The following is a 25,709-nucleotide window of genomic DNA, read 5'->3' on the forward strand; positions in this document are numbered from 1 at the left end:
ACTTCTCTCCTTTTGGTCTAGCAAGAATCATGTATCCCTTCTCTTGGATACACACACATAACTTTTGCCACCAACCCTAGAAAGAGTCACAACATCGACCTTATAGGAAAACAAATAGGTCGGTAGCATAAACCCTAAACCCTAAACTTGTTAGGTTAAGGAATTCAAACGGTTCAATCCTAACCATTGAGCACACTACATTAAATGCAGTAGTTCTTGATCCAATCTCAAGACATTCTCCATTGTCCATTTCCACTGATTTTATGGCGCCTGATAACCCATCACATGTTATCACCGTTTTACAGACTTCGCAAATTCTTGAGGTAGATAGGAACAATCTTCTTCATGCAAGATCCTTCACACACACAAGGCTTACATGGCAACATGATCTATTCTTTGTTATCATGCTAACTCATCACACAAAGTCACTGGTTGAGCCACACAGGCTTGAAGCACTTCAACTGGAAACCCTAAAGTTGAGACTACCAACTAGTAGTCATACAACACTTCCATGTGCCGGTTCCCATAACCATATGTTGGTTCACCTTGAAAAAGCACACCGCTTCACTTTGGCACAAATGATGGTTCATAGTGTTATATCGGTTCTCTCATATGCTAGTTCTCACCTCTTCAGCATATTGACATCAATGACAACATACAATGTCATTATGTCCTCATACCAGTTCGCATAATGCCGACAATCTCCCCCTTTGGCATTGATGGCGATATACATAGATATCTCTCCACTTCACATCTTCTCCCCAATTTCTATAGATATCTTCTCCGCTTCACATCTTCTCCCCCTTTGACAACAATACCAAAGTGGAGGCACAAGCTTCCCTGTTCTATTATGCTACTCCCCCTAAGGAGTAGCATCCTTCAACACATGAATCCAAAATAAATTTGACTATGCAATACCTGATTGATGTGGAGCATATGCTTTTAGTTTACCTCCAGAAGGGGAAACACCCCTAATTCACCTCTTAAGTACATAAATATAGTCTTTGGGAGAGGCTTGGTGAATATGTCTGCTAACTGCTCCTTACTGGAAACATGTTCTAGTGCAATCTCTTTGTTCTAAACCCTTTCCCTTAAGAAATGATACTTAAGTTCAAAATGCTTGGTCCTAGAATGTAAAACCGGATTCTTGGAGATATTAATTGCACTAGTATTGTCACAAAATATACTTACCGGTTCAGATACAGGAACTTTGAAGCCATTTAATACATGCTTCATCCAAATTGTCTGAGTGTAGTTCATGAAAGTTGCAACATACTCTGCTTCCGTTGTAGACTGAGAGATACAACTCTGCTTCTTACTCATCCATGAGATCGGTCTACCACCAAGAAAGAATGCACCATCGGTTGTGCTTTTCCGGTCATCTATATTGCCTGCCCAATTAACATCTGTGTATACTTTCAAGTTGAAATCCTTGCTATAAGGATACCACAATCCATAGTCTACAGTTCCCTTCAGATACCTAACAATCCGCTTGACTGCAACCAAGTGAGATTCTCTTGGGCTTTTCTGGAATCTTGCAGTAATGCACACCTCATGTGCAATATCCGGTCTGCTATGCACTACATAATGTAACTTACCAATCATTGATCGGTATTCCTTCTCATCAACCAATTCTGAGTCATCTTCTTTAGATAGTTTACAACCGGTCACCATCGGAGTACCAACCGGTTTGCTATCTTCCATGCCAAAGGTCTTCAACACCTCTTTGACATACTTGGACTGGGTGATAAAGATTTCATCCTTCATCTGCTGGATCTGCAGTCAATTGAAGAATTTAATCTCCCCTACGAGTGACATTTCAAACTCTTTCTTCATCTCATCTACAAACTCATGACTCATCTTGTCATCTCCACCAAAGATAATGTCATCAACAAATACCTCACAGATCAGGATCTGATCACCTTTAGACTTTAAGTAGATATTACTATCTTCACTTGTTCTTTCAAATCCAATCTTCACAAGATGGGAATGCAGACATTCATACCATGCTCTAGGTGCCTGCTTTAGGCCATATAAGGCTTTATGTAGCCTACATACCATGTCACTGTCTTCAGATAGGGCAAACCCATCTAGTTGCTCTATATACACCTCCTCTTCAAGTACACCATTTAGGGATGCAAATTTTACATCCATTTGATATACCTTGAAGCCTTTAAAAGCTGCATATGCAAGATACATACGAACTCCTTCCAATCTGGCTACAGGAGAAAAGGTTTCTCCATAGTCTTCTCCTTCTTCTTGAGCATATCCTTTGCATAGAAATCTAGCTTTGTTTCTAATCACTGTGCCATCCTCATTCAGCTTATTTCTGAAGACCCATTTGGTACCAATGATATTTTTGTGCTTCGGTCTGGGTACCAAGGACCATGTACTATTTTTCTCTATCTGGTCAAGTTCCTCTTCCATTGCCTTGATCCAGTCTTCATCTTTATGTGCCTCTTTGAATGTTTTAGGCTTGAATTCAGAGATCATACATGAATTTTCTCTGACTTTTCTTCTTGCAAGGATTCCTGCATCCTTATCTCCTATGATTTGCTTAGGGACATGATTCAACTTGACATACCGAGGAATGGTCTTGATAGATTCCTCTTTCTTTTCTTCTTCATCCTCATCTCCATCAGTATCGACATCTACATCTGCCAGTGTAGGAACACTGTTACTGGTACTTGGTTGACTTACAACTGGTTCCCAAAAGGTTGCAACTGATTCATTTATCACTTGCTCACTACCAGTTTCCTTAGTTTTCTCAGAGGTTTCATCAACTCTTACATTGATGCTTTCCATAATTCTTTGAGTCCTATTGTTGAATCACTTGATAGCTTTGCTCTTGGTGGAATATCCTAGGAATATTTCCTCATCACATTTCACAACAAATTTGCTCTGGTGTTCACTCCTTTTGATGTAACATTTGCTACCAAACACTCTAAAGTAGCTAACCACAGGTGTCTTACTAGTCCAATACTCATAAGGAGTTTTATCCTTACCTTTCCTGATGAGTACCCAGTTCATTGTGTAGACTGCAGTGCTCATCGCTTCTCTCCAAAAGGTGTGAGCTACCTTTCCTTGAATTGACATGGTTCTAGCTGCTTCAACCACAATCCTATTATCCCTCTCTACTAGGCCATTTTGTCATGGAGTCCAAGGGGTAGACAATTGCCTCTTAATGCCATGTTCTTCACAGTACTTGTTGAATTCACCGAAAGTGAATTCCCCTCCTTGATCAGTTCTTAGGCACTTCATTCTTTTACTGCTTTCCTTCTCCACTAATGCTTTGAAAGCTTTGAACTTTACAAAGGCTTCAAACTTGTCTTTCAAGAATGTGACCCACATCATTCTTGAGCAGTCATTAGTGAGAATCATGAAGTACCTATCACCCTGCACACTTCTAGTTTTCATAGGACCACACAAATCAGTATGGACAAGATCAAGCAAATTGTCAGCAGTGAAATATTTACCTTTATAGGTTGAGGAAGACATTTTCCCCAATTGACACTCTCTGCACAAGGTATTATCCGGTTTGCTTAACACCAACAACCCTCTAACTGCCTTGATCTTACTAGCCTTCACAATGTTATCAAAGTTTACATGGTAGAGTCTCCTATGCTATATCCAGCTATCATCAAATTTAGCCATAAGACATGTACTTATATTTGCATTCAGATGAAATAGGTTACCTTTGGTCTGCATGCCAGTGGCCACCAATTCACCATTCTTTCCTTTGATTCTGCAAACTCCATTCTTGAATTCCAGAGTGAGGCCACTATCATTCAATTGGGCAACACTCAAAAGGTTGTGTCTAAGACCATCAACCCAATACACATTGTCAACACTACTCTTTCCATTCAGAGAGATGGACCCTCTACCTTTGACCATGCATGGTGCATCATTGCCAAAGTGAACCACACCACCATCATACTCCTCCAAGGATAGAAACTTTCTCTGATCACTAGTCATATGGTGAGAACAACCACTGTCAATGATCCACTCATTGGAATTATCAAATCGGGAGACAAGAGCCTTCTTGTCTGACACATCTTCTTTAATAGCAACAAACACAATATCTTCATTTTCTTCATCCTCTGATTCTTCATCTATGACACCTTCATCTACTACCACAAAACAGTTTCTTCGGCTTCCTCCTTTGAATTTTTTGAACCTTTCTGGTTTGTCCTTGTTGTTGCCATTAGGACAGTTTACAACAATGTGTCCTATCCAATTGCAAGAAAATAATTTCAAAGGTAGCTTACCTTTGTATTTGACGGTTCCTTTAGGAAGTTTCCTGGCAAGGAGAGCTTCAAATGCCATCAAAATCTCCTCATCATCCATTTCTCTGCTCTGTCTTGGTTCACCACTAGTGCTAGCTTCTTTTCCTTTTTTGGATGGTACAACAAAAGCTTTAAAAGCTAATTCAGTCTTTTGAACATTGCCATCGAAACTATTTAGCTCATAGGCTGTCAACTTTGCTATGATGGAGTCCAGGGATACCTTAGTCTTGTCTATTGATCTCAGCTCCTGAATAGCAGCAACCCTTATTGCATAGACTGACAATAGGGATCTCAAGACTTTGCTTACCATAGTGGAATCTTCTATTTTACCACCTGCACTCTTGATATCTCCAACAACAGTTTTGATTCTTATTCCATACTGTTGAATGGTCTCACCTTCAACCATCCACATATCTTCAAACTTCCCTCTAACAGTTTCTTCCTTAGCCTGTTTTACATGCTCATCACCGCCATAGATATTTTCAAGAGTATGCCATACATCTTTGGGATTTTCCTTATCTTGGACATCAATAAACTCAATGTCAGATAAACTACTAATTAGGGCTTCCATGACTTGCCCATTCTCCTGTATCTCTCTCTTTTGGTCATCGGTGAGAGTACTAGTAGGAACAACATAGGCATTCTGAACATAGCTCCAGTGTTGAGCACCCATGCTTCTTATGTATATCTTCATTCTATCTTTCCATTTATTGAAATTTTCTCTGTTAAATTTTGGACCTTCCCTCTTCATCATTAGACTGGGATCTTTACCTCAAGCGGTTAAGCTTATAGCACAGAGGACCTGGAGGATGCTCTGATACCAATTGATAACTCAATGATGAACTGATAGTACTAACCTGGTACTGAGAGGGGGGGGTGAATTAGTATAGACAAAAATATAGTCCTAAACCGGTCTGATAGTAGACACTTCAAATGACTAGCAAACAGTGACACTGGTTTGAAATAGAGTGCAACCGGTAAAGCTCATAATGACTGAGACAAGCATTAATCGGTTACTCACTTAGCTTTTCACTCAACTCAAGACTACCCTACCATTTCACCCTTATGCATAAACAGGTAATCTATCATCAGATCATAATAACTGCTAGTTCAACATGTTTTATTGAAAGGCATAAAACACAGAACCATCATATGCTTGACAGACAATAGCAAAGCATCGCAAGATAAAAGAATCACACATGACACACATATTTTTCACGTGGAAACCCAACTGGGAAAAACCACGGTGGGGATGAATACCCACAAGCTAATTTTTGAACTCTTTAGAAGTCTGCTCTGTTAGAAGCCTTGTCCGATTAGAGACATTACAATAGGTTCTGCTAGGAACCAATCCTGTTAGAGATCACCTGGTTAAGGGATGGCTACAATACTCGGTTAAGTGTTAAACCCTGTTAAAGGTTACCTTGTTAGAGGATTTCAAGAACTCAATAGCTAAAGGATTTCAAACTCAATAGCTTTGAATTACCCTATTAAAGGATTTACAGCAAGCCGGTTAAGGCTACCCTGTTAAGGGATTTTCCAACTATTGAGGTGGTTAGAGATCAATAGGTATTACAATGATCTGGTAATAGAACTCAATGCCAATGTAGATCCGCTTAAGCTCCTCTTCACCTTCTGCACTTACACTCTGGAGGTATCACTTCTCTTCTTTTGGTCTGGCAAGAATCACGTATCCCTTCTCTTAGATACACACACACAACTTTTGCCAATAACCCTAGAAAGAGTCACAACATCGACCTTATAGGAAAACATATATGCTGGTAGCATAAACCCTAAAACCTAAACCTATTAGGTTAAGGAATTCAAATGGTTCAATCCTGACTATTGAGCACACTGCATTAAATGCAGTAGTTCTTGATCCAATCTCAAGACATTCTCCATCGTCCATTTCCATGGATTTTATGGTGGCTGATAATCCATCACACATTATCACTATTTTACATACTTTGCACATTCCTGAGGTAGATAGGAACAATCTTCTTCATGCAAGATCCTTCACACACACAAGGCTTACGTGGCAACATGATCTGTTCTTTGTTATCATACTAACTCATCACACAAAGTCACCTGTTGAGCCACATAGGCTTGAAGCACTTCAATCGAAAACCCTAAAGTTGAGACTACCAACCAATATTCATAAAACACTTCCATGTGTCGGTTCCCATAACCATATGCCGGTTCACCTTGAACAAGCACACCGCTTCACTTTGGCACAAATTTCATTTGGCACAAATGTCAGTTCACAGTGCTATACCGGTTCTCTCATATGCCAGTTCTCTCGTATGCCGGTTCTCACCTCTTCAGCATATTGACATCAATGACAACATACAATGTCATTATGTCCTCATACCAGTTCACATAATGCCAACAACTTTATCATGATCTAGTTCATGTTCTTCAACATCTTCGTCAGGCACATCATCAACTAACTATTGATCTTGATCATCATCTACATCATCTTCTAGTTCTTTGGTATCTTCTTCTTCCATCACATTATACTGTATTGGCCTTCCTCTTGGATCATGTCTAACAAAAAATGACCAACCCGGTTTACCTAGAACCTCTGAGTAAAATACCTGCTCACATTGACTTGGAAAAACATAGGGCTCATTTCCAGCTCGCTTGATCATCCTTGTATTAACCATGGTAAATCCATTATCATGTTCAATAACAGTTCTCTCGGGATCATTTTCATTCAATCGTATCCTGTACCATTAGACGAAAAACAAAACTAATTTGAAAGACTTAAAGTCACACTCAAGTATATCATCCAAAATCCTATAGTATTGATTTTCTAAGACTTCTGGATGTATGTCGCTTCTAGATGAAACATTAGTCACCTAAAAGACTGCAGTTATCCCAGAATCAAAATTATTCTTTATGTCATGCAACTTTTTGATTCAAAATTTACAACCATTGCACCACATAGCCTTGTGGTGTTTCACCTGCAATATGTCAAACATGTAAAAATTAGTGCATCATCAGTTGAAATACATATTTTTTCTTGGCCGAATTTATGCAAAGAAAAAAAACTCAACATATATATACATCAATATAATTGAAAATAATTAAATAATATGGGTGATTAATATATTTATACATACTTGTTTATCTCTTAAACTATATGCTAAATCAATTTCCCTTGGTGTACCTTGGAATCTCCATTACGATGAGCTTCTTTAGCCAATGAAGCCACACCTTCCCATGTTAATGTGTGACCAGATTGTTGACATCGTTCAATCCATACCATTATCCAATCAAGATTGTTTGTGATGTACAAATGTAGTGCATCCCACTCTCGACCAACTATATACAAAAAAATGAAATTCACAAATGACATATAATTATTTAATTACCATGGTATATGACCTTAATTATAATTGATGTACCTGGAAACCTAACATCCCACTACCAATGATCTTATAATTATTTTCCAAAAGACCATCTGAAGAGACACCTTTGTTGGGTCTTCTTCTTATATATATGAAATTTGAATTGTAATATTTGATCATCAGCACTTTTTAAGATTTTAATACTTTTCAGCAGTGACAGACTTATTTTCTGGAGTAATACAACACCAATACTTTTCTATTTGTGTGTGGGAGATTCTTTCATTTGGACTACTTCTCTGTTATTTCTTTTCAAGAAATTGAAGGCAATGTAAAATGTATTCTAATTAATCTCCATGACCATCTTATAATTACCTCTCAGTTTGCTCAATCTACCTTTCCCCATCAGGTACTCCCCTTCAAATTTGTTAATGGAGCTTGGATCCCAAATGCGATCTACATGGATCTTTGTTGCGAACTTAGGAAGATATTTAGTAATGTACACCTTTGTCTAGTATACCATATATCCCTCCACCATAGAACCCTCAGGATGTGCTCTTTGTCTACCCAAAGCCTTTAAAAATTTCAAGTGCCTCTCAACCATCCACATTGATCTTGTGTGTATAGGTCCACACAATTCAATCTCCTCAACTTGGTGTATGAGGTAGTGTTCTTGTGAATTGAAAAATGTTAAAGGTAGAAACTTGCATTTCACACATTAGATGAGGAATTTTTCTCTTCCAATAATTTATATCTTCTTTATGGATTTCTTTAGATGACAACCATCTAAAAGTGATTCAAGGTGCAAATATATTAACGAGATCTACCAAAAATATACAATATATTACATAACAAGTAAAAGAAATGGCAATATAAGATCTATACAATGAATTGAACAAATATCACTACTTACCTCATGTATTTTCCAAGATTATATATAAATTGCTTGACATTGTTGTCAAAATTATTTGGGAGAGAAAGAGGTAGAACATACTGCAACAATTATAAAATGATCTTTTCATTATTTTTCCAAAACTAGTAAACATAATACACTAAAAGGTAAATGCAATATACAAATATAGTTGTGGAAAGGAAGAAAATAACTATCTTGGATGCGGCTAGAACTATGATGATGGAAGCTAATCTGCCTCATATCTAATGGAGATAAGACATGAGCATGATGGTATACACATTCAATGAAGTTCATATAAAAGGAGACACCGGTATGACACCTTATGAGTTATGATTTGGTCATACACCTACAGTTAAGTATTTTAGAATCTTTGGTAGTATATGCTATATGAAAAGAGATGATTCCATTGGAAAGTTTGACCCTAGATGTGATGAAGGGATATTTCTTGGTTACTCTAATGAAAGAAAAACATATAGATGCTATAACAAAAGATTGTAGAGGATTACTGAACAACCTGTGAAGAGGATTGCTGAACAAAATTTGTAGATTCTTAAGGCCTATGTGGATAATATGAATATTCTAATCAACAAATTTGATCACGTTAAAGACAAGGAGGGCGACAAGGACCCGATAGAGAAAAAGGGTCATGAGAAGAGAACTAGGGCCAACACCAGGAAATAGGGTGATATCAAGGGATGAGAGCTGGATGAATTGAAGAACTCTGCGGACAACATGAAGTAGATGGTGGTTTATAAAGAAGATATTATGAAAAATATTTAGCTGTCTCTGTCTTTGTCTTTGTCTTTGTGCTGTCATTTTTCTATCCTTTAGCTGTCTTTGTGTGGCTTTCTATGTTTTGAGTTTCCTTTTTGTTTTGGTTGGGAGTTGTTTTTTGTTTGGGTGATCAGGCATAGTTTTCTTCCGCTTTAATGCTTTATCTTTCTCCTGATTTGTATTAAGGATCAGGTTCCTTTCAAAAATCTATTTTTACTTAATCAAAACAAAAGATTATAGAGAATTGTGGAGAGAACTAATGTCAAGGTGGATGAGAAAGACATAAGTCAAATTAGAACTTATGAGAGAGAACCGATAGTGGGAATGATCATAACTAAACTGGTAGCACCCACACCAGAACAAAATGTTGAACTAGTTACTCTGGCAGTATCAGAGAATTCAACAGTAACTAAAGATTAGAGTAGAGGAACATAAAATCAAAAGACTCCTAAGTATGTTAGGTTAAATCATTGAGAAGATTAGATCATTGGAGATAAGAATAAAGGAGTGATGACAAGAAGAAGGTTGGCAGCTGATGAGGTATGCTTAATTTCTCAATTTGAACCGGCATCAGTAATTGAAGCATATAAAGATGAATGTTGGATAAAGCTATGGAAGAGGAATTAGATCAGATAGAAAAGAATAATACATGGACTTTAGTTCCCCACCCTAAAAATAAGAATATTATTGGGACTAAATGCATTATTAGGAATAAATTGAATGAAGATGGATAAGTTGTGAGGAATAAGGCTAGACTGGTTTGTAAAGGACATTCTCTGAAGGAAGGAATTGATTATGATGAGACTTTTTCTCTCATAGCTAGGATTGAAGTTGTGAGATTATTTATTGCATATGCTTTTCATAAGAACTACAAGGTTTATCAGATGGATGTTAAGTGTGCATTTTTGAATGGAGATCTTGAAGAGGAAGTTTATATTGAGAAGCCTAATGGATTTTCACTTTCAGATGACAAAAACATGGTTTGCAGGTTAAGGAAATCTTTATATGAATTGAAACAAGCCCCTAGAGCTTGGTATGCAAGATTGGATAAATATCTTTTGAGGCTTGGTTTCACTAATGATAATGTTGACAATAATTTATATTATAAGATCATTGATGATGCCATATTGATTGTTGAAGTCTTTGTTGATGATATCATTTTTGGAGGTGAGGATAAGTTATGTATAAAATTCTATGATAATATGAAGAATGAATTTGAGATGTCTATGATTGGGGAGATAAAAAATTTCTTAGGTTTACAGATTACTCATACTGATAAAGTTATTTTCATATATCAAACTAAGTATGCTAGGGAGTTGTTGAAGAAATATGGTATGGAAAATTCTAAACCAGTTGGTACTCCTATGGTTACATGTGAGAAATTGACTAAGATAGATGCATCAACACCAATAAATCCTACAAGGTACAAGTCTATGATTGGAGGTTTGTTATATCTGACTCAAACTAGATCGAATATAATGAATGCAATTTTTATTCTATCAAGATATCAGAATGATCCTAGAGAGAATCATGAGAGTGCGGTGAAAAGAATTTTTCAGGTATTTGCAAGGAACAACTTAATATGGTTTGTGGTATCCTAAAAATGATGATTATACACTATGTGCATATATAGATGTAGATTGGGCTGGAGATGTTGATGATTGGAAGAAAACATGCGGTGGAGCTTTCTTTCTTGGAAATAAACTTGTTTCATGGATCAACAAGAAGCAGTCATGTACCTATTTATCTACTATTGAAGCTAAGTATATTGTTGTTGCTACTAACTGTACATAAGTTCTACGGATGAAGAAAATGTTGAAGGATATAAGGTTGGATTGTAATGAACCGGTAGTTATTCACTATGATAACTTTGCTGCTTTTGACATTTCAAAGAATCCGGTATTTCATTCTAAGATAAATCACATATCTATCAAGTACAAATTTTTGAAGGAGGTGGAAGAAAATGAAGTCAGACTGATTTAAGTGAACACTAAAGAGAAGATTGTAGATATTTTCACTAAACCTTTGCCTAAGGAATCATTTGAGTACTTCAGAGATAGATTGGGGGTTTCTGCTCCTCCGGTAGAGACCCAAGTGATGCTGATTGGCATCAGTCTGGTATAATTTACAAAGCTACTATTCATTCTAGATTGTTGTGTTGGTGCTACTACTCAGAGGGAGTAGTCAGATGTGTGGTTCAGTGGATTTATGTTTTTTTTTCTTTTATGTTTATGTGAGATATTTGGCATTGATGTCAAAGGGGGAGGGATATATGTGAAAAACAAAGCTTAATAGAATATCAGTCAAAGTGAGATAAGAGCTTAATAAGGATATCATTAATAGGGGGAGTTTGTTAACTTCATTGTAATATCATCTTATGGGAGATTGTTGGTTGTTTTCCTTTGGGGTGCTACTACTCAGAGGGAGTAGTCAGATGTGTGGTTCAGTGGATTTATGTTTTTTTTTCTTTTATGTTTATGTGAGATATTTGGCATTGATGTCAAAGGGGGAGGGATATATGTGAAAAACAAAGCTTAATAGAATATCAGTCAAAGTGAGATAAGAGCTTAATAAGGATATCATTAATAGGGGGAGTTTGTTAACTTCATTGTAATATCATCTTATGGGAGATTGTTGGTTGTTTTCCTTTGGGGGAGACTTGTTTGGCATTTTTGGCACTTGGATGTTTTTTCACATCTAGTGTTGCCATCAATGCCAAAGGGGGAGATTGTTGGCAAATTGGAGGAATTGATTATGTGTTGCATTGATGGCAACACTGATAGTTCTAATACTTAATATAAGTACAGATCCAATAACCAACAAGATGAGAGGGGGGGGGGTGAGTCATACAAACTTAATCTTCCATAAAAACATCAGATTCAACCTCGATAACATATACTTTAGTAATATAACCCAAAACTGTCAAACATGCAAACTCAAAAGCATATAAACATCATAAACCTCATAACACCAGATTTAACGTGGAAACCCAAATAGGGAAAAACCACTATGGGATTTTGGACCCACTAAGAAATATACTCTTCTAGAGTATGCTCGGTTAAAAGCAAATCCTGTTAAAGATTACAAACACATTGCTAGATGTGACCCAGTTAAGGGATTTCCCTTAGTTCTGTTAGGATCTTCACCTTGTTAGAAGTGGCCTTGTTAAAGGATTTTAAACACTCAATCAAAATGTCACCCTGCTAGAGGGTTTTACAAATAAGACTGTTAAGTCCACTTGGTTAAGAGATTTTCTATCACTTTCACAAAATAACAGTAATAAAAATCTATCTGCAACTTCATATCTTAAATGCTAAAGCAGATTCTTATTTGTTCAATACAATCTAGACATAGAACTAATCTTGTCCATCTGTTGGGCTTCTATACTCTATTATTCAAATAGGTCTTCAAGCTTCTGTGCTCGGTAATCACTATGTAGCATCCTTGTGCATACACTTGCCCGCATACATTGTTTATCAATAGTTTCCTATTTATAAACAATTAGCTAACCGCTTAATCTCCTTGATCACATTTCCCGTGATCAATCATAGCCATCAGATCTTCAAACTTTTCCAAGTTCAATGCATCTTTCGATCTGAAAACATTTTACCCTACCTAGGAACTTGCACATATTTCTTGGAACTTGTGCCAGGGTATTGCGGTTTAATCTATGTTGTAGATCTTCATGTTGACTTTCCTTTTCCATAGATTCATTAACAAACTATATTTACGACATACCAATCATTTAATCAGTTCCATCTCATTAGCTTCCTTCATTAAATAACGCATGTAACCATTTAATGCATTCTGTTATAGCTTGGTTACAACTCGGTAACAACTCAGTAAATACTAAAATTCACTTGGTAGGCATTCCGCCTTCATTAACCGATAGTGATAACCTTAGGGTTTACCAACTAGGTTCCTTAGGGTTTACCGACTAGGTTATTTGCTTGATAACATAGTATAGTATTAACCTTACAATTTACAACATATGTATGATGTTAAAACAATCTAAACATCATGATCTCATCATTGTCTGACTCGGTAATAGTTGCCCATTGAATACCTTATTAATCCCCTTATTCATCATATTCTTTCTGTGTCTTTTACCGACATCTTTATATTCTTCAAATCATACTTCTCAAGATATGGCAACATCATACTGAGTTAGAAAATCAATTTCTTGACATCAATGACAAAATAATAATATCAAGACAGTAAACATCCTTAATAAATTATATCCATAATCATCAACAACCTTCTCAATATCCTTATTGAAATGTCAACAATCTCCCATTGTCTGTTATAATGCTATATTGCCAACAAACACTGACTTTTTTGGGTATTTACTGGTTTTTGGTAGGTTTTGTAGAGCGGTTGGATTATGATTGATCTGATATACTCTGGTATGCTTTAGTTTGTGGAATTGGTTTGGATCTGTCATTCATTCTATTTAGATTTGTATCACGATCAATTCATTTGGGATTTAATGACTCAAGAGTTATCATTTGTTTTAGTAAGCCTTTTGGTCACTGGTAAGGGTTTTATCGGTAGAGCTTTGCTGAAGATATTTTGATGCACTTGATAAGTAGTGTTGGTGTGGCTTCTAGATGGCTTTGAGGATGCTATTGGTTATCTTGTTTGTGTTCCTGTTGATTGGTGGTATTGCATTTCAGACCAAACCTAATGCTATCTTATTCTACTAGGTTATGGACCGATTTATGTAACATGTTGGTGGATGATCCCGATTTGTTTCCGGTTGGATCTATTGATTAGATTATGTTTTTTTGGTCTTAGGTGGACTTGGTTGATCATTGGATTGCGGGTTTAAGTTATAAATTTATTGTATTATCTTTTAGGTGGCCGACCTATTTGTTTAGGTCCTGGGTTGGTATAAATATGAAGTAAGATCTTTTTGTAGATCATGGGCATATTTATGGGTTTTTGGGATATAGTATTATCTGTGTGCGAATAAGGTTGTGATCATATGCAAAGGTTTTGGTCAGTCATAGGTGATCAAATTGGGTTGGTGAAAGAGGTTTAAGACCTCCGGTACTGAGCTTAACCGGAACTGTATTCAGGCATAGGAGATTCTATTCATGTAGTTCACTCTTCTTTCTGGATTGTAGTCTAGATTTATTGTAGTCAATGAGGATAGTTTTGTGATGAGCAGTGTTCTCTAGGAAGTGTGCCTTCCTACATGTGCATGCCCCTCTTATTGTAATCATATACTTATTGCAGAAGTATTATCTTACTGTGGGTAGGCTTCCCACTATGGTTTTTCCCTTTACCGAGTTTTCCACGTACAAATCTTGGTGTTATATTTTGTGGATGGTTAGTAAATGTTCCGTGGTTTATATTTTTGCTTAAATATTATATCTCCTATTCCAATAATAAGGTTTTAATGCTTAAAGTTGTGTAATCTATTAACAACTGATTCACCCCCCCTCTCTCAGTTGTTCACTGGTTATCCGAGTTGTCTAACACTCTTTACCCTATGAGAGTAACTCTCTTGATATCTTATTACCTTCCATGAATATCAATTATTTTTACTCCAAAGTTAAGGCATCTCCTTCTTCCCAACTAGGTTCTACTCATAAGGATACCCTAGTTCAAGAAGAAATTGTTAACATCTCTTTCAAAGGTCTCCCTCTCAAAGGTGAAACTTCAAAGAGTAATGTTAATCCTTCTCCTAGAGGGTCTATTCCCCATGTAGATCCTTTTATGATTAAGGATGATATGACCTTTCCTACTAATACTCTTCCTTCTAAAATATCAATGCCTACTCCTAGTCTACCTCCTAAAATTGATCTTATCCATGATAACATTTTAGTGCAAGAAGAGACTATCAATAATTCTTCCAACAATATTGATCATTCTTCTTCTAAAATTCATAAGGACACCTTTCATATTGATAAACCATCTTCAATAAATTTGATAGATGTGAATGAAACACTTAATAAACCCCTCTTCACATTTCAAGGTGCTTGTCCTTCTCAAAGTTCTCAATGTAATCCTATCTTAGTGGTTCAAGGTGGCTATGCTAATGATTCTTTTTGCACTCCTAAGAAATATGTTATTACTGTGCAAGGAGGTTATCCTACTAAGAGCCCTTATGAGTATGCTAAGAAAATCGCTAATGAAATTTATCATACAATTGCTCATACCTACAACACAAGAAACAATAGGCAACTTCATCCTCTTCTAGTAACCCTAACTTCACTTCCTTCCTCTCAACCTACTCTTCCACAAATCCCTTTTATATCATAGACTCTTAGTAAGGAGTATGATATCATTGAACAACTTAAAGCTACTCCTGCCAAGATTTCTATTTGGGATTTGGTAAAAAATTCACCTGCTTATCATGGTATGTTACAAGATGCTTTTAAAACTTAGATGTCCCACCAGTGGTGACACCTAATAACATGGCTTCTTTGATTGATCCTACAAACAAACCCAAAGCTCAAATTGTATTCACACAAGATGAGTTACATTCCCGTGAAATCCAACATCAATATGATCCTCTTATGATTGTGGTTATTATCAACGATAGTGCTATAAGACAAACTCTTGTGGACAATAGATTTGGCCTTAATTTTTGTAGTGTGGACTTATTGGATAAGATTAATGTGGATCATTCTCTCATCAAACCTACTTCTATTTCTATTCGAGCCTTTGATAATGTTGCTAAACAATGTTTAGGTGTCATAACCTTGCCCGTTAAGGCAGGTCCTATTATTTTACCTACACCTATTCATGTCATGCCTTTTAGTTTGACATATAGCCTTCTATTAGGGAGACCGCTGATTCATAGCATGCAAGCTGTCCCATCAAATTTGCATAGGCAATTTAAATTCATTTACAACAATACGACATACACCTTGTTAGTTGATACCAATCTTCAAGCTCCATTAAAATTGGGATCTTCTTGTTCAACTACTTCCCATTCTTCTCCCAATCCTCTTACTTCTTCAAATACATCTATTTCCTTTAATGATCTTGTTCCTTCTATTACTTTTGATTCTTCTACTCAATCATAATCTCCTCCCAAAGATATCTATTATCACAAAAAATTTCTTATAGATGATGATTGGGGATCTCTATACTTTAACCCTACTTTTATAGGAGAGTATAGAGTATCTTGGAAAGAATCTAAGACTGAGAAGGAGAAATCGAAGGAGGAACCTAAAGAGCAACCCACTTTGTCTAAACAACTAAGTAACCACTTTGTGGCTACTTATAATTAAAATAATTCTTCAAATTTTTCCTCTAAGTCATATAGCACTAAGACCTATGAGGTGCAACCATCTCTTTTTGATTTGGCATCCCTTTATGGCCCTGGTTTTCACATTTTAGCTAAGAGTGGCTATAATGGAAATGGTTGTGGTGCAAATGAACAAGGAATTAAAGTTCCTTTAGAACATAGTACACTTGAAGCTTCATTTGGACTTGGATATAATCCTTTTAACCCCACCAAAGCATCTAAAAGACCATCTCTCAATATGAATGCTATATTTAGTAGTGATGATGACCTCACCTCAATTAAATCATCTTCTACTTCTTTCAATAGTCATCCCTCCCATAAGGAAATCTCAGCGATGAACAAATCTCTTTATGAATCTCCTCAAGAGATTTATAATCCCACTTATGAGACCTTATCTTCTACTCATTCTAAAATCCTTTCTTCTAGGAATAAGGCTCTAATGAATTTCTCTTATCTATCTCCTAAGATTTCTTGTGTGCAAGAAAAGTATGACTTAGTGGCCTATTCTTCTCCTATAAACTTCTCTCTTTCTAAAGACTTTCTAACATTCATCATCTTATATATGTTTTTAATCTCACTTATAGTAGAGCATTTAACATGCCATATTCAAATACCTCATTCAATCTATCATATCTTTAAATAACATTAATGGCTATTATGTTGCTCATCATTATGTGACATTGGTAGCTCACTTACTAGGGGCTCATTATCATTCATGATGGTACTATTTCACATGCAATCATACTTTTGGAAGCAACATAATAGCCTATTTCTATCTCATCTCTTCTCACTATATATGGGGGGAAGGAGTGATTTCAGACATCTCTCCTTCTTAAGATTAAAATATCCCCTTTGTGAAGTAGTGTCTTCTATAAGGATTTATTATTGATTATAGAGGTGTATTCATATTTGAATTCCTTCTCTCATATTGGAACAAGCATCTCTAATGGGGATGTTAAGTACATAACCTTAATTGGGACCTCCTCCTTAGTGTTGGAACTCTTTGATCATTCATCAATTTCTTTTCTTCACTGAGTAGTATCTTTTATAACAAACCCTTCTATTTTGTGAACATGCATGTCATTGATGAGGATCTGTTGCCTTCTTTAGAAGAGTGTTGCTATAAATAATCTCTCTTTGATGTCATTTCAATCCTCCATTATTTTCCAATTTTCTTTATGGAGTTACATTTTTTGATTATATCTCCTATATTTGTCTCCATTTAAATCTTTCATCTTGTGTTAGAGAGCTCTCAAATCCTCACACTCTTTATTGTGTTGGAATTGAGGTTTAGTCCTCTTTCTTACCAAATGATTCTCCATTAGTTTTCGATCTTGTATCAAATCTTCTTCTGAGCATTTGTCATCAATCTTCTTTCACACTTTGATGTGGTAAACATGATACCCTATTTCAACTCACAAAATTAGCAAGTCGAAATAGGGGGGGGCATATAGCTACCCTCGAATTTTTCATCACCTTGCTTAGTAATAATTTATGTGATTTTATCTAACATGTGGTTTTGTAGGGTGCGGTTCCTAACTGTGTACTACAAATTCCGCTGGGGGCTTTGTTTGACAACTTGTGGATATATCCTTTTTCATGAATGTTTACTTTTATTTACTTTATCTTACATATGTACATAGTGTCATATGATCACTAAAGTGGGGGCTAAATGTAGCATCGTAAATTGTACACCCTTGCTAGGGTGGTACAATTATACACTTAGTTTAGCACCTGCCTTAGTGTGTTTGCATCTTGCATTGTAATTTCCCTTTAAGCATTCAATTAATTAATTTAACTAAATATAAAGTCATATTTTATCACTCCCCACATCATAAAATTGGGCCCTTTACCCTTGTTAGAATCAATGACAGTCCCAAAGACACTGAGAGGGGGGGAGGTGAATCAGTGTCTAACCGGTTAGCAGAATATTTAAACTTATTTAGAACTTTGTATCCCAAAACAATGTACCGATAAATAAGAATTAATGTAGTAAATAAGAATAACAGAGACAACATAGAGAACACACCATAACACAAGATATTTAATGAGGAAACCCTATGTGGGAAAAACCTCGGTGGGATTTGTGACCCACAATATTCACTCACTGGCCAATGAATAAATATTACTTACAATGAGGGGCCTGCACATGCAGGAAGGCTATCAGTCTAGAGCTCACTGCTCAATTACAAAATAAAAGTCTCATTGACTTACAAATGGATTATCAAAATCCAATACAATCTACTGCTTCAGATCAACATCAACTATGCTAGGTTTAGTACCGGTTTAAGCTTAGTCTATTACCAAAACCTTCACTATCAACTATATCACCTTATACAAAAATCTCATCTATATCATATCTTCTTATCTATCCTCTATGCAAATGACCTATAAGATCTCACACATATATATGAGTCTTTTATAATATGCCATGTCAGCTTTTACAAAAGATAATTACAATATAAAAAATAAACAAAGTTTATTCCATGTCGGCTTGAGTGCCGGTATGCATTATTGCTGCTGCCGGTGAAGTGCCTGTCAGTGTATGTAGAAGTCTATTGACGGTGCCGGTAACTACCAGTGGGTAGCCAGATGATTTCCAGTTGGTTTCCAGTTGGTTGCCATCAATGACAACATCAACTATTCTCATAAGAGTGTAGAATGCCAACAATCTCTCCCTTTGGCATTGATGGCAACACTCATGAGAAAAATCCAAAAATTGTTCCAAAAAATGAAGTCCAAAAAGTTTCCAAAAAGATGTACTCCCCTTGAGCAAATGATCTCCTCTGAATAAGCATTTTTCTCTCCACTACTCCCCCTTTGACATCAATGACAAAGGTTGTGAAAAATTGTCAAATGAGTGCAAAAATTTCATCTTAAAGTCTGTAACCGGTTGGTTACAATCTGAAAGATATTTGCTAAAACCAAATTTAGACTCTACATAAACCTTTTGCTATCATTCAAGGTTGCCTCAGTCTGTTGGATCATACCGGTGAGATGATGCATGTAATCTTCTGGTGATCATTCTCCCTGAATTAATGCCTTAGTTATTTCAATTCTCTGGGAAATAAGATTTTCCAACTTAGGACCAAGTTTATCCTTAAGCTCTCTGGCATTAGACCTTATCCTTGTCTTTTCTTTCTCAAGTTTCTCTAATTTTTCCTCAAAACCTGCCATCTCTTGCTCAAAAATAGATATGTGTCTAGATGAACCTATTATGTTATCAGCTATGTCATCAATTTCTTTCTGTATTTTGCTGATCTCCTTGTCTATGTCTGATGTCAGAAGGTGAGGTTTGCATGTTTCCCTATATAGCTCTTTGTACTCCAAAATAGTAGAGTTCAGTGCTGGTAATAATGTATTCAGATGTTCAGTGCACTTCTTTATGGTGTCATCAAAGAATTTGTTCTTCTCTTTCTCAACTCTCTCCTTTATTGTATCCTCATTCACTTTATCAACCGTTATTACATTGTTAGCAATAAATTTGGACAATTTGTCCAATTTACTTAAATAATCCTTAATATGATCTATGTTACATTTTGGTGCAATCAATTTAAGAATTGGTACAATGTTATCAATTGCCCTGTAGGCCAAAGCATTACAATCCATTATATTTTTTATTGAATCCAAAAGTACCTCTGTAACATTGGTAGGTCTGAATTCACTTGTTGATGTGTCGGATGTCTGACCAGTTTCCTTAATTACCTCTATGCTTCCATCAATTGTAACCATTTTGCTTGTGTTTACCTTTGGGGGATCAGTCTATGTTTGCATCTCAACTAGCAAGGGTTTCTCAGAATGCTTCGATATCACAGTGATTACCGATTTCACAGCCATGGTATGTACCTCTGCCTCAATGTGTACCTCTTCCTCAGTCTCTGGTGGCCCTGTGCCATCACCTATTCCATCAGTAGGTTTCTCTATTTCTAATGGTTTCTCTGTTTGGGTTGGGATCTCAACCTCAATAGTCTCTACCGGTTTGTCAGCCATGTTGCCACTATCAACATTATCATCCTTAACATTTGCACTGTCCTTATCTACAACAATATTCACTTCCTGAGTATCCACATTCATGGTGAAGAGTATCTCAGATTCATGATTTGTGTCATCATGTGTAATACCTTCAGTGTTAATAACCGGTGGATCATCTGTATGTACTGGTGTAGTATCCAAAGGTGGCGGTAAATTGTCAGTGATCTTGATGTTTGGAATACCACCAATTTTACCTTTGCCCTTGTCCTTATCCTTTTGATATACTTTAAATGTCTTCTTTGGTCAGTTCATTTCCTCTTGTTTTTCCTTCTCCACAAAAAAATATCCTAGTTATCAACAGTTTCATCTATAATCTCTTTTACTCTTCCTGCCATTAAACTTACTTGTCGATGTCCACTGGCAAAAACAGATTGGTTAGCTTCAGAAATTAACTCATCAATTTCCTCTTTTGATTTTATAGAATGTATAGCTAGAAGTTTTTCAACTTTTAGTTTCTTATCTAATTCCATCATTGCAATCCTTTTTACTTCCAATCTCCTATACAAATCATTGGGTAAGTCATCCACAACTTCAATTAAAACCTTTTTGTATATGTCCAGATGTAAAATTATACTGTTTTCAATGCTTTCCCTGTTAGAATCATTAAATGTGTTATACAATTAGTGTACATTGGTCAAATTTCCATCATCAATTATCTCATTCAATAAGTCATTCAAAGAAGGGGTAACATGTTGTTTCTTCTTTGGTGTCAGTTTCTTTGGTGGTCCCCTTACTGCCTATTGTTTCTTCCTCAAAGTCCTTGTTCTCTTAGGTGAAGGAGAGGGTACCGGTGAAGGTTTTCTCTTCCTCCTTTCAACTCTTTTAAACTCTGATGCCTTGTCACTATCGGTTCCAGAAGATGTGCCAACCAGTGAAATGTGTGCCTCCAGCTGCAGTCCTTCAAGTTCACTAGCCGATATGCCACTTATGCTCATTACATTTTCCTTGATTTCCTTCACTTTCTTAGAAGCATCTCTAATAAATTTTTCTCTTTTCTTCCTTTGCTTCAATGTTTTTACATCAAATTCAATAGTCTTAGAACTACTAAAAACTTGTCCTGATGGTTTTCTCGGTGCATCTAGTAAAGCCTTAGCAAATGTCTCAAGAATGTTAAGATCTACCTCATATCCCATTTCAGTCACCCATACAGTCCTACGAAGTACAACTTCCATCCATCTCTCATCTTTCTTGATAACAAAACATATTTCTTTGTTATATTTGTCCACTACACTATGTGGTAGCCTTTCTCTAGTTTTCATTTTAGCTTGGAAGGTTTTGAAGTATTTAGTTATGTTGTTGTCCTTTGTAGTTCTCATGTCGGTAAAAGCTTCCTGTAATTGTTTTCATACCGGTATGTCATATCCAAAGTCTTTAGGTCCTGTACCAGGGATTTCCTTCATCAAATACAACATTAAACATACGAAAAGATTTCCAAAGCAGAATGTCCCTTTCTTATCTCCTTTAATCTTTTTCAAATTTTCAATGAGTTCATCTTTTATCCATTCACACACATCTATCATTGCATTGTTGTTAACCATCTCATAGGCACCGTTAATACAAAGACTAGAAACTAAATTTAGCCTCTTTGCATGTGTAGTCTTGTATCCTAACACCATACTTACAAATATTACATTGATGTCTTTGATATCATTCACTCTCAGTGATGTATTGTCAAATGTTGCTCCTATTAGGGTCATCACTTTGTTGTTAGGAATCTTCTTTGTTTTATCAGGTTTGCTGTCAGTTGAGGGTAAACCAGTTATTGCCCTAATTGCTTGCCGGGTTATTTTGTAGACAAAATCCAACCATAAGAATTCTCCATGTCCTCTACTCAAAACAATTCTTACTACTTCCTCTGGAAATTGGGGAATGTTCAATATCTCCACAAAACCTAGAGTTTCTATAATCTTGTGCTCGGGTTTGACAACACCATTTTCATCACAAATCACTTTAGTAAACATTTTCATCAATTCTTCGGAACCTAGTTCTTCTATATTGCAATGTATATAAATCCTAGGGTCTTCTGCAAAAGCTACACCTTTAGGAATTTTCAAAAATGCCCCTATAGAGTCATCTTGCTTAGCTACTTCAAGAATTATCTTAAAAACGAGCCTAGGGCATTTCACATTTTTCACAATAGTAGGGTTCTGAATAAACTCGGGAACAGAAGAAGAATCCATTGAAAAATACCTTTAGCTACCTGAAGAAATCACTCCGCACCTTCGCCTTGAATGCCTTCGCTTGTTTTCGCGCTCTCTTCTAATTTGAATGCTTTGTGAATCAGAAATGAGGGAAATTAGCTGATTTATAATGACATTTATCTTACCAACCACATTAAATGCTCGTCGGTTAAGTGAAAACTTAACACATCTACTGGTAAGGAAGAAATCTATCTTCTCACCAACGACCGAGGGTAATCTGCATGATTTTCAACTTACAGTAATACCCCCAAAGGGTTACTTCTCAGTTGGATGAAGAATCTCCTCCCGATGGAGGATTACTCTATTCTACCGGTATAGAGATAGTTTCATCAACATTTTGATATCTCTCCCTAATCCATTGTTTTGAAAATTCTTGCTTTACCTCATCTACCTTTTCTTTGCCTTTCAAACTGGATCCTTTATTGTTTGTCGGTGAAGTCTTTCTTCTACAAAATTTAGCAATATGTCCAATTTTGTTACAAGAATAACAAGTCACATTATTCCTCTGAATAGACTTTCCATATCTTATGCTGGTTTGTGTTTTGCATTGATTAGATAGGTGTCCATATCTTCCATAGATATAGCATTTTACATTCATTTTGCAGTTTTCTGAATTATGACCAACTTTGTTGCATTTGGAACATTGACTGGTGGGTGCATTAATATTCTGATTGTTTCTAAATCTACACTGATTTTCTCTATGACCATATTTGTTGCAATTGAAGCATTTTCCATTCAACTTATAAGCATTAGGTTATCTTATTGTTCTGATCTAGATTGTTTGCAGTACCAAAACTTTCTCCAACTTCAAATCCAAGTCCATTAGTATGTCCATTAGGTGTCTAACTTTTCAGCATGTCATCAAGCTCCTCTAAACTTTTCTTGAATTTCTCTTTGTGTTGATTTGGAGTAGCCAACTCATTTTCCAGAATTCCATTTTGTCTCATAAGCTCAATTTTATCATGTTGCATGTGAATCAGATCTGTCTTTAACATATCATTTTCATGACTAAGTCTTAGATTTTCATTTCCAACATCATTGAGTCTTCTAGTCAAGTCTTATTCACTCTTTTCCCTATCTTCAATGTCTTTACATAACCTCATAGTCATATCTTGCATTTCATTCTTCATATTATTGTTTTCCTGTCTCAACTTGTTTGCAAGTTCATAAAGAGTTTCTTTTTCCTCATCATCTTTCTACATCTTCTCATGAAGTTCTTTTCTTTTATTTTGCGTTATAGCAAGGTTCTCCTGAAGTCCTTTAATGAATTCCTATGCAGTCCTTAGATCATCTTCAAGTTTGATATTCTTCAATTTCTCTACATCATAATCTACAAGATCTCCTTCCAATTGTTTTCTTAAGTTCTCCATCTGTACTGGTGTCAAAATCTTTCTCAAGCTATTAGGATTTTGAAAATAGAGGACCAGGCTCTGATACCAATTGTTAGAATCAATGACAGTCCCAAAGACACTAAGAGGGGGGGGGGGGGGGGGTGAATCAGTGTCTAACTTGTTAGCAGAATATTTAAACTTATTTAGAACTTTGTATCCCAAAGTAGTGTACCGATAAATAAGAATTAATGCACTAAATAAGAATAACAGAGACAACATAGAGAACACACCATAACACAAGATATTTAACGAGAAAACCCGATGTGGGAAGAACCTTGGTGGGATTTATGACCCACAATATTCACTCACTGGCCAGTGAATAAATATTACTTACAATGAGGGCCTGCACATGCAGGAAGGCTAGCAACGTAGAGCTCACTGCTCAATTACAAAACAAAAGTCTCATTGACTTACAAATGGATTATCAAAATCCAATACAATGTACTACTTCAAATCAACATCAACTATGCCAAGTTTATTATTGGTTTAAACTCAGTCTATTACCAAAACCTTCGCTGTCAACTATATCACCTTATACAAAAATCTCATCTATATCATATCTTCTTATCTATCCTCTATGCAAATGACCTATAAGATCTCACACATATATATGAGTCTTTTACAATATGCCATGTCGGCTTTTACAAAAGATAATTACAATATAAACGAATAAATAAAGTTTATTCCATGCCGGCTTGAGTGTCGGTATGCATTATTATTGCTGCCGGTGAAGTGACTGCCAGTGTATGTAAAAGTCTATTGCTGGTGCCAATAACTGTTGGTGGGTAGCCATATGATTTCCAGTTGGTTGCCATCAATGACAACATCAACTATTCTCATAAGAGTGTAGAATTACAACAACCCTAAGTGTCTCCCTTTTTTATTTTATTCCTCCAATAAATCTTTAAATCATAAAACCTAATTATGTCTTATTTCGACCTTTAAGGCCCCATTTTGCATATCAAAACATCTCAAAATTAGCTATAACTCTGGGATTATCTCTAATATCATCATATCTAATGACCCTACAAATTTGGTGAAAAGTTGGTTGGACCATGTGCAAGTGCAACACAGTCCCCGATATTTTTCCCGAAATTTTGAGAGCATAATCCTATGATATTATAATGATTAACCCCAAGAAATTGGTGGGAAATTTAAATCTTAGGTCAGCCTAGAGATGAAATTAAGATCTAGGGTTTCATACATAAGAGCTCTCTTTCTTCATTTGAAGGCATGAAACTAAGATCCAAGAACAAGGAAGTTTTGGCAAAGCAAGCATAAGGAGCCTTCTATGTAGTGAAAGAGAAGCCTATGTGGAGTCTTCAACAACATTTAAAAATATTCATCAAGTATTTGTCAAGAATTCATCATCAATTAGGAGCTTTGAAGATATTGAAGAATAATAGGAGATCACTGCCTGGCGATTGGCTTGTACCCCTCCTTTAGGGGTTGACCACCCAGACCCCCTTCTTTTTCAGTTGCAGGTGTAGAAAAAGGT

This window comes from Cryptomeria japonica, chromosome 5, assembly GCF_030272615.1.
Source record: "Cryptomeria japonica chromosome 5, Sugi_1.0, whole genome shotgun sequence".
Classification (NCBI taxonomy): domain Eukaryota; kingdom Viridiplantae; phylum Streptophyta; class Pinopsida; order Cupressales; family Cupressaceae; genus Cryptomeria; species Cryptomeria japonica.